Source organism: Pteropus vampyrus, unplaced genomic scaffold (assembly GCF_000151845.1).
Source record: "Pteropus vampyrus isolate Shadow unplaced genomic scaffold, Pvam_2.0 Scaffold234, whole genome shotgun sequence".
NCBI classification, from domain to species: domain Eukaryota; kingdom Metazoa; phylum Chordata; class Mammalia; order Chiroptera; family Pteropodidae; genus Pteropus; species Pteropus vampyrus.
The window spans coordinates 913878-925515 of NW_011889015.1; the positions used below are offsets into that span (position 1 = coordinate 913878).

The 11638-nt window shown below is 31.8% G+C and overlaps 1 pseudogene; it reads left to right on the top strand.

Moving 5' to 3' along the window:
- Positions 1–294: 294 nt before the first annotated feature.
- On the top strand, positions 295–413 carry LOC111728885 (annotated as a pseudogene).
- Positions 414–11638: the final 11225 nt, after the last annotated feature.

Genomic DNA, 11638 nt, shown 5'->3' on the forward strand with positions numbered 1-11638 from the left:
TAGCAGTAGAATTTTTAGATATTTCGCTTGATTTTTAGTGCAAAAAATCCAGGTTGTTTCTAATGTCTCCTTCATTTTATAACATTCCAAAATTCATGATTTTATATCTGTATTTATACATCTATACTTGTGTCATCTGATAGATTGTATTTTATTATAAACATTTAATAGCTTGCAGAAATAACGCATGAGAAAAATAGAAGTTTCTTTCAGTAGAGAATTATAAGTGAAATAAAATCTCCTGGGTGTAAAAAAAAAAAAAGTTGTAATTGACTTAATTTTAAAAGCTTTCAGGTCTACGGCTTTGCCACCCTGAATGAGCCCTATTCCGTCTGATCTCAGAAGCTAAGCAGGGTCGGGCCTGGTTAGTACTTGGATGGGAGACCACCTAGGAAGACTAGGTACTGTAGGTGTAAAAAATAAAAAACAAGGGATTGTAAGATGATAAGGTCCTTGCAATTTGTGCAAGGCAACCAAAGGTAGCCACGCGTACAATAAGTAAGTAAGTAAGTAAGTAAGTAAGTAAGTAAGTAAATGCAAGCCTTCAGGAATAAGCTTTTAGATTTTAATTTGTTTTTAAAGATAATATTTTATAACTATCTCATAAGTTTTTTGGTGGGTGAAGATAATATCAAGAAATAAACTATATAATTGTCATGCACAGTAAAAAAATCACATGATATAGGACTAGAAAACATTATGCCTATATATATTTTTGAGATATGGGAATATTGGATAAAAAGACTAACTTTTAGCCTTTTCGAACTTGAACTAAAGTGTATGCACACATACACACACACAAAAAAACACAAACTACAGTAGAATCTCTAAATTTAGTGAAATTGTTAATAGAAATCAGTACATGTACATGAGAAAGTATATGTAAAAATCTGACAATTAAAAAAAATTACATTAGCAACAGAATAGAGCATTTTTCCCTTTAAGATATTTATTTAAATCATTATCCTTAAACTTACTAGAATTATTATTGATATTGATACCTGCTTCTTATACATTGTCTTCATGGTAGCATTTATTTCAAGTATTTGTTTCTGTTTTTTTAATTCTCTTTCTGAAATATTTAGGCCTCTTTTTCTTATTAAATGCATGGCGTATCTTTGTATTTATGTTAACACTTCCTCTGGGAACATAAAAAATGCATTGAAACCTTCTTAAATGCTCACAGTATTCTTGAAGGGCATTGCCATGATATATTTGAGCTTGGGAAAATAAACCCAACAGAATTTAAATGATAATTGTGATTTCTAGTGACTCTGATGAGCAACAAGATTGTTTTTCTCCTTTAGGACCCAATGCAGGATGCGATTTTATGGAGCAGTGATCATCCTTTTTTATTTAGTTACACTCATGTTTGAGATACTTGAATTTTCCTTATGCAAAGAACTATACACTAAAAACAAATCTTCAGAAGATGTCTCCAATGTTGGTAATTACCAAGAGAGTTTTGAGAGAAGTCATAAATGGAGAATTTGTTGATAACTGTGATTTTGATATTTGTTTGCTGCCTTAAAATAGGACAACATTGTGGACTTAAAAATACAATTCAGAAAAATTTTCAGAAAAAAATTTATCCTCTAGCCTGTTTGTAATATAAGATGAGGACTAAGAGGAAAAAATCAGAATGGATCAAATAACTTTTTCCTCGAGATGTTAGATCACATCTGATTTTGAAAGTCTAATGTTTCAGAGTATCCTTATGTCTCCATTTTAGAGTTAAAGATGGATGCCAGATGGATACCATCTGTATCTATCATTAATGAACTAATGTTTATAATGTGCCAAAAATGCAGAAAGTAAGAAAGATAAAATGTAAGTTTTCATAATAGTATACAGTAAATAGACTATTTCTCAGTATTTGGAACCAACATAAAGTATGTAGCTTAAAAGTTTAACCTAATGCTAAACTAACTAATACTGTAAAACATAACTAGCAAATATTTTAAGAAAATAAAATAGAATTCACCAGAGAGTATAAATTGATGCCATCTTTAACTATTATGGAGCTCAAAATCAATCTCTTGAAAAAAGTATAATGAAAGTATAATAAGTAAAATATATATGATTTTATTTTGAGATGTATGACAAAGTATAAAAAGTATAATAAGTAAAATATATATGATTTTATTTTGAGATGTATGACAAAAATTATTTATGGCATTAATACTATATCTGTAAGAGCATTTGATAGTGGTAATGGAAAGCCACAAATCTTCCTTAGAGATCTTTTCCTTGAAATGATTTATATATGAATTCGTTGCCTCTAAAAAAAGGTAACAATAACTAAAAAAGCTTCCTGCAAACAAAAACCTATTTACAGAATAGGAAACATATGTTATAGAAATACATTTAAATTGTGTTTTCAACAAAGCATGATTGAAGAAAAATAAAATGTTTTCAAAACTTATAGACACCCACCAGATGGCTACATTTCTTCCCTAATAGTCCAATCAAATTGACATCTATGCTGCATTTGAATATCACTACTGATACAAGTTCAGAAACTCATATTTGCATTGAAGACTTCTAGATTTTAAATAGGTTGTCCATAAATTATTACTTATGGCTTCTACCCACTTATCCTTGCTGAGCTCTAATGGGCACAATGATAATAAAAATAATAACTATTTTAATAGTATATTATGCATTTCAAAATACTTTTATATATTTTCTTTTGATATCATTTGATCTATATGTCATCTTTATAGAATAATTTAGTTATTATATCTATTTTATAGATAGGGAGACAGATTCAAAGACATACATAGTAGTTCAGTCATGTAGCTAGCAAGTGACAGATATAAATTATAAACTTACATTTTCTGATACCAAATTATATTACATTACTTTTATGATAATCATAAGATGCTCTGTTGTTATAGGACAAATATAATCCTTTTTAAAGACATTCATTTCTCAGATATTTAGAGACAACTGATTATAAAATCAGGCAGTCTTATGGTTAGTAACTTAGGCCCTGTGTTAGACAGACCTGGGTTTGAAGCTTCGAGTCATAACTCTGTGACCTTGAACAAATTACAAGATGTGTGAAACCTCATTTCTTATCTAAAATATGGGAATAAAAATACAACAAACCTTTACGTTATATTTTTGATGTTATATTTCTATTAGCGTAAGGCAAGAATAAATTTGATTATTAAGAAATTATGTTACATTTTGTCTACTTATTTTCTCTCAAGACTTTAATATCCTTCAGCACTGGTTCATAACTTATTTTATTTTTGACCTCAAAATCTACTACAGGGGCAAGTGATACATGATAGATGTTGGATAGATGTTAAAGTTAGCAGTCAACTAAATCAACTACACTTTATTCATCTGTGTACTATTAGCCTTCTTTCACTCTATATTTGTAAATTTGTTTGTTTTTGGACCTATCAGTAGAGTTTTATATTCATCACTCTTAAATTATTCATTGCTTTAATTTCCTTCAAGGTGACATTTATGTTTTAATCGCTCATGGTGGTCAATAAGATTTTCCTGTTTTGCACATCCACAATTTACAATGACATCTTTCAAGCAACTTAAAAAAAAAAAAGAGTTGGAAATGAAATCTTACTGAATATCATTAGAAATTTCTCTCAAGCTAGTATAGATTATTTAATTAACTATATAATTTAAGGAGACATTTACCTACTGTCCTTAAGCCTATGTTGTTTAATTTCGAAACTTTTTCAGCTACCATTTTGAATGCTTTATTGAGGAGAAAGTGGGAAAGTGTGAAGTTGGGAAGTTATGTGGAATAAACTAATATTTTTTTAAATAAAAAAGTCAAAGATTTTAGCTTTACCCCATAGGCAGTGGAGAAGTCATTTAAATATTTAAGCCTAAAAATGACTAGGTAACATTATTATTATAGAAATACAACTGTATTAGTAATGTAGAGCATATATTAGAAAATTGAGACTGCAGTCTCATAGAGTATTTAGGGAATTTACAACAGTTCAGAAAAAGAGTGCACGTGAACTAGAACCAAGACAGTGAGAGTTCTGCTTTATTTCTAATTGTACATAAAATATTCTGAAAGATAGTTCTCTAGAATGCAATGATAAAATAAAGAATATAAAAAGATAAATATATGTGCAAAGTATCAATAAATTTCAAATATGTTGCAGTGTCTAGCACAAATAGTATGTTTGCAGTTAAAGTTTATTGAATGAATGCAGTTTAGAAAGTCATGAGGATTATGTCTTTGAACACTTATAGACAATGAAATTATACTGCTTAAAGCTTAGCTTGTATCAAATAAAATTACCAGTATTCAACATTTTTCCTTAGGAATTACATTGATTTCTTATTTGCTTTGAGTCTCTTAAATTTCCTTAAAAATTATTTGGATGAGTTTCTTACCTCTTTTATACTTCTCAAAATGTTACATAGTATTACTCAAATTGTATAATTCTAAGATTTACTTAATTAAAAATTGTAATAAGTCTGTTAACTTAGTAATATCTTCCATAAATATGTAGTGTCCATTGATGAGAGCATCATATAAAAATACAAGCATATGAAACTAGAAAAGTGTATACTTTTATACATCTAGGCAATATTGATGCTGATAATGATAACATGATTTTAAATATTGTCTGATTTATTTGTGCAACATATTTATAGTTAGTATATTTAATGCAAACAAACAAACACAAACTCTTAATGACCTATTGGCTTGACCTGAATTGTTTCAGCTCTAAAAGATTATAGTGTTGAATCTTAAACATGAGAAAAGATGAGAAGAATTAAAGGAGACGTAACAAAGTTTAAAAGGTTGAAATAGGAACTAAGAGTAAAGGCATATCAGTTAGTGATGCTGAACAAACCACTTCAAAACTCTGACATAGAATGGCAACCATTATTTTCGATCACATATCTGTACGTCAACTGAGGTTGAGCTGATCTAATCTGGGTTTGGTGAGGCTTGGCTCCAAGCTGTCAGGTGGGTTCAGTTCTCCTCTGTGCATTTCTTACCCTTTCTGAATTTGTGGCCTAGTTTAGGCATGTTCTTATGATGATACCAGAATCTCAAAATGTAAACGAGAATCGTCACTTCTGACCACATATCATTGGTGAAAGCAAGTGATAATACTGAGTTCAAAGTCATAAAGTATAAAAATGCAGTGTCTTTAGAGGTAGCAACTTCAAAGTTGCATATATAAGTATGTGGATAGGAAGAGAGGAAGTATCGGGGCCAATAATTCAATCTACCATGCAAAGTTAATTGGTGGTCTGATGATGAATCTTGGAGAAGAAAGTGTCATGGAAAACCAATTTCAAATTCAGCAATCCTTCAACTCTAGACTAACTTCTTTAAGAGTTACTGAGAATTATATAAGCTGTCTGAGCTGTTTGGACATTCACCTAAGTCGTGTAAACCTGTTTCACTGATGCTTTTTGAAAACTGTTCTGGTATTTCTATAGGCCTCTAAGACTGCTGTAAGAAGGACAGGACCATTTAGAAGTCAGTCAAAATGGGCTTCTAACTTGAGGAAATATCAGTGTTTACTTTATTCCATGGTGGCTCTTGATAATGGAAAACTGACCAAATCATATTTAATGTAGCTTTGTATTGCAGGCTTACATCCCTGAGCTTTCTTGCTATTAGATGAAGGGTGTCTAAACATCCTAAAATCATATCCAAGCAGGCCATTCACCTGGAAAATTGTCTCTTATCCTTCTTTTCATATCTTAGGGGAGTGGGACAAGGGAGAATAAGAATAGAAGGTAAGCGGAACTACATGAAGCTACGTACATCAGCTTTTAAGTCTCCTATTTCTAAAAGCAAGTGCTCATCCTATCAGGACCCAGAAGAAAATCTCATATTTCAAATGACTGCCAATTATTAAGGAAAAAATACATTCTTATTTGTTTATATTCCATTTGTGTAACTATCATCACAGAAGAAGGGCTAGGTTCAAATCAATGATTCTCACACTCTAGAATATCTGCTGATGGTGCCTTATCCTCCAATTTTCAGGGCCCCAAGGCTTGTATTAGACATTCTAAATTCAGTCTAAATCTGGATCCCAGAAAAAAATCCCCTGTAGACTCCTAAATTCCTTATTTTGGCCACAAAAAATAAAAGTGGTGGATATGTATAATAAACTGGAACTAATCTGGCTTGAAATAAAGTGTTTTTGTTGACATATCAGATGCTCGAACATCTGGAAGAGAAACAAAAGGTAACTACAAAAGCAAAAGAAGTAAGCTAAGTTCAATCACTATCCCCCAAGACAGATTTTTTACCCCTTCCATGATGATTAGCGCCTATTTTTCACTCAGAAGCTGAAAAATTAAAGCTTTCTATATAGAACTTCACCAAGCTGCTTTCTAATAGTAATTCAGATTCTAAGTAAAGTTAAAAAGGAGGAAGAGAAATGGTTGTAGTAACAGTAACAGTTCTTGTTTGAGACTAGCTTAAGCTTGGATTACATATTTGAGATGAATTTCATTTTTCCTGACATCAAAATCTATATTTTAGAGGAAGTATTAAAACTAGTGACAAAAACTATTTATGACAGCTAATGATATCTTATGTTAAACTGGAATCTAAAGTTTGGAGGAGAAATTAAGTAAATTGATTGATTACATTTAATCTGTTAACATATGTAAGTGTTATATAGAAAAATGTGTTAGACTATCATCACTTTATCCATCAGTGACAAATATTCCTATATTTATTACAGCAGTGCTACTTACTCGGTTTCTTTTGGCCAGGAAATATGTGTTTACATATTAGTGGTGGGTGACTGGCATCCCTAGTCATGCTTAATTGAACTAAGAAACTATACTTAACAGACCCATCTATTTCGTGAGGTAAATCTAACCAGAGATGAGAAGAATAGTAATAAAATAACAACATCATCACATTTTTGTTGACTCTTTATTATGTGACAGTAACTGTGCCAAGTGCAGTTTTTATTCATTCAGTCTTTACCATCATTATTTTACAGACGAGAAAATTGGATCTCAGACAAATGATCTAATTTGCCCAACATGACATAGCTAACAAGTGGTGAGGCACTGAGCCTCCAGAATTATACTCCCAACCCTTATGCTATCCTGTCTCCTAGATGGTAAGAGTTTAAGATCACTTTTGCTAGAGTATGGGTTGTCTTTGGATATACTGTTGCTAAATTTATACAGCTGGATTCACTTTAGTTTCATGACAGATATTTATGGTTCCTTTTAGTTCTAACCTTCAGAGTATGTAATATTTTAGGTCTGAAAAGCTACCTATTCCTGACCAGACTGTCCATTTGCCTTTGGAGTCCTATTCACTCGATGTCGTATTCCTGGGCACTGACCTGAAAGGAGCTCAAGTTAGCTGCCTCCTAACATTGAATTTGAGTAGCTGGCCACTCTCATAAGAGCAACCTTTGGAACTTGGTCCTTATCCCATGGTTTCCTTTCTTTACCAAGATAACCACTCAAGTTCCATATCTCACATCTGAGCCCATCTGAATTGTGAAAGAAATGTATCTGGCATGAGTTATCTACTATCTTATTATTGCTTATCACCAACAAGAAGCACCTTAAGGAGATGAGATAACTGTCCTTGGTTCCATCCTGGACTGAATCTGTGACATTTTTATTACCATTATGTTATATTTCAGTTTTTAATTTCATTACCCCAAACACAAGCAGATCTCAATCATTTATTAGGTGTCACAAGTTGTTACCCATAGTAAAATACTGAAAGTCGTTGAATAACTTGCTTTTTATTTTGTAAATTAGGTCATAGTCAATATTTCAGTATTCAAGTATTTTTGTTTATTCGAATTCCATTGTTTTCTTAAATTGGAAGACAAATTGGTGGCATGACAGGTAGCAAACCAGAAACTATATCTCACTGTTACCTCTCTTAATAATTTCTTCTGAAAAGCACTGTCATTCATATTATATGGTATATTATTTCTGTACAGGTTTGGTGTGCATTTTTACCAGTTGATCCTGTCTGCTTATTTTCCCCTAGTAAATGGATCAAGGAGATAATGTTTTAATTGACTTAATACATTTCCCAACGTTTTGCAAAGTAGCTAAACAGTGTTTTCTTTATGATGCTAGATGGCACTACTAGTCAAGACTTTATTTTTCACAACTTTTCTTATTCTAAAAATTGTAAATAGTCATATAAAATAAACTTTAATCCTGAAATTTGATGATTAAACATTAATTATGATAAACTTTCAGAATAAACTTTCCTTTGAAAGTTAAAATCTTTCAAATGAAGGAAATTATGAAGTCACATGTAAAAAACGAGAGAAAGAAGACTAGAACAAACATTTTTGGCTTTGTAATTCAATATAAAAATTAAGGTGCAATAAAGTCTCAATGTCCAGGAAGCAGTTATTCTGGAAGAGAAAACAAAAAAGAAATATCAGTCTATAGAATTCAGTGCTCTTAGACACAATGTTAGTGTTTTAACAACATGAACAATATTTCTTAAAATATTTCTTCACTTGAAACTTTTAGTTAATAAAAGCTGCAACTTTCTTGTATTTTATTGAAGTTTCAATAAGAAAGCATACCCCATTTTCTGGTAATTTATATTAATAGATGTTTATATAAATGAGCATGTTTTTTGGTAAATCACAATAGGTTTATAACCAAAGACAATTAAAGTCTTTTTTAAGGAAATGTAGGACCACGAAGTTCTTCCTATGCCACATAGAGACGTGTGTCTTGAATACATTCAGCCAGTGTTATTGTCTGTTCCTTTTCTGTGTATAGTTAGTATCAAATACCAGTCTTTTGTTTTTTTGTATAGTAAGCTTACAAAGAAAAGGCAAATTCTCAGCCATATATGCAGCCCTTTGAATACCATGTCTCAATGTTTGGATCATCCAAACGGAACCTAAGGCATTCTGACCATTAGTTGGGTCACTAGCTAGGGGGCTGAGGGCCTCGCCTGAGTAACTCGAGAATCCCTTCAATCTGGCTCTTTGATTTGGCTTTCACAGGCCAGTACTTTTTATTTCTTCTCATCTGTCCACTATCATGTTAACAAACCAAAGAGATTCTCTGCAGCTCATTGACAACATAATAAAATGAGATTAGAATTTCACCAGCTAAAGAATGACTTATTTTAGGGCTTTAGGCTTGAGACTAATGTTTGTGTGTGCCTTGGTGATCAAAAACAAAAATAAAAGTCAAACAAACAAACAAGTAAAACCATAATGGTTGTCTACAAGGACTTCTTAAGTCCACTGAGCCTGATTGAAAACCCAGATAAGTTCCAAACCAAAACAACACAGTATCTTTCATGTCCCTGACATAATATTTTACCAGTAGGCTCACCTCAATGTTGTTGTTGTACCACGAATAACTATTATCCAATTTACATTTTGTTAATATGAACCCTGGTTCAAGAATAATCAATTGGATGCTGCTGGAAGCTGCTGGAAGACTGCTGCTTCATTTTAGGACTTTAGAACAAATAGCTAGAATATGTGATCCCTGAGTCTTTGATGTGGATAATGTATTAAACATCTCAGGGTAAGTGAAGATTTTGGCCACTTCTAAAGACATTTTGAATCAACGTAAATAAAACTTTAGAAAAAACTGGAAGACAGTGTTGTTTATTGTACAAGAATAATCAGGAACCCCTAATGAAATATTGTGACAAAGAGCCACAAATTAATATCTAATCTCAAATGCATGCAGGCTTTTATCCTCCTAAGTAAGCTGACCAAAAAGACTAAAACAAATTGTCTTAATTGTATGTATATTTCCTAGCCACATTTTCCATATACAATTAAGTTATTTTAAAATTCTGCTATTGAAGTACTTGTCTTTAATAATAAGGTCTGGGTTTATTTGATTAAAATGTGATTTGGCATAGTTAGATGCCTAACATTTTAATTAAGAAAATTGCATTTGCTTTCTTGATATTCGTCTAACCAGTTGTTTTATCAGTTACACATGACACATAAACACATTTTGCAAATTAGTTCACTGGTTATTTCTTATTCTGCAAATATTAGATGGCAGAAAGATGTGTATTATATGTAAATAATACATGTGCATATTATCTTGCATGCAATAGAAAGTTAAGCAAATAAAGCTACTTTAATGTGCTCTGTTCATTATTAATTAGTGCAACTCAAGAACTTAACTAGCTCAGGCCTTTTTAGCAAGGATAAAGATGTTTTTAAAAGAGCAGCAGTCCTGTCACAAATCCTATTTCTCAGCTATACTAATTGCTTTCTTTGCATTTAAATCCTTACTAGTGCTGAAAGGTAAAAGCAAGCTAGGAAGCTGTATGACGGAGAAACCCAAACAACTCTTTAAAAACCTCTCTTCTCCAGTCCTGTACCTTGAAAATTTGCCATCTGGAATGCATACCGTATTCAGTGCTTTAGCTCTTGACGTTTTTAAACAATAGCACTAGCATTTCAGCATGTTGTCTCATGATCAAATAAATGTGCTATTTGTTAAATTACGCAAATAGATAATTAAAACTCTTCTGTGCCTAAAGGACATAGTGAGGACAGGCACTTGCCAATTTGGTTTTGATATACCACAGCATAGGGTTGATAACGTATAATAAGTATATCATCAGCTCTGCATTTATTGATATTTAGGCGAAATATTTCAGAGATAATATGTTGAATTTTGTATGGCTTTGGGCTTTCTCAAGGTTAATTAGTATCCAAGTGACTAAGATGTTTTATTCCTCTCTAATACTTTCATCCCAGAGCGATATTTGCCTGAGGTTGAACTGGTTTTGATTAACTCTATGTGATAATGAAAACCATGAGAATGGCCTCACGTAGAAGTTCCTTCTTTTCTGATGTTACATATAAAACTGCGGAAGTCTTCCAATATTTAATGAACTTTTTTTCCTTTCTGCACCCAGACCTCAAACTAATTATGAACGTGTGAGGAATGATTTTATCTAAAGTCATTACTGTTTTGTAAGGTGTGCCTAAGTGAAGAGTTCAACTTTTTTTATTGGGGTGAAGAAAAACACATTCTAATGAGGGTTCAAAGCAATTTTTGTGCTCTCCAAGGACAGGCAGAGATTCAGATCAGCAATCGTACGTAGAAGATTAAGACAAATGGACTGACATCTCCTCTATTGTCATAAAGTGTGTATTTTGAGCTGATCAGTAATGACTATTGGTATTTCCTCCACATTACAATAGAGAAAAAACTGGCTGTATAAAATTATCAAAGTTGTCTGAGGAGGGATCTGAAAATACAATATTTTTTCCTCTAGAAACTACACAAAATTGTGAAAAAAGGAAATTCTTGTCTTCTGTTTTACTTCTGTTTTGTTGAGCTCATTTTGATGCTGCTTTTTATCAAATAAAATATGTAATAGGCTCAGTGTGCATGTTAATCTATAGACATAACCACAGTGAGAAATGGACTGATCTAGAGACAACTATAATCTTTCCACCTTTCAATTTATCCTTTGCAAAGTTATGTCTGAATCCAAAGAGGAGAGATAATTCTTAAACAAATTTGTATGATTATCATATTTTCAAGAAGTTAACACTTTATATTATACTTTTGCTTCTGCTCATTTTTCTTCACCATTAATCAAAGCAATTAAAGTTTTTTACTTGAGATATAATTGACATATTATGTTAGCTTC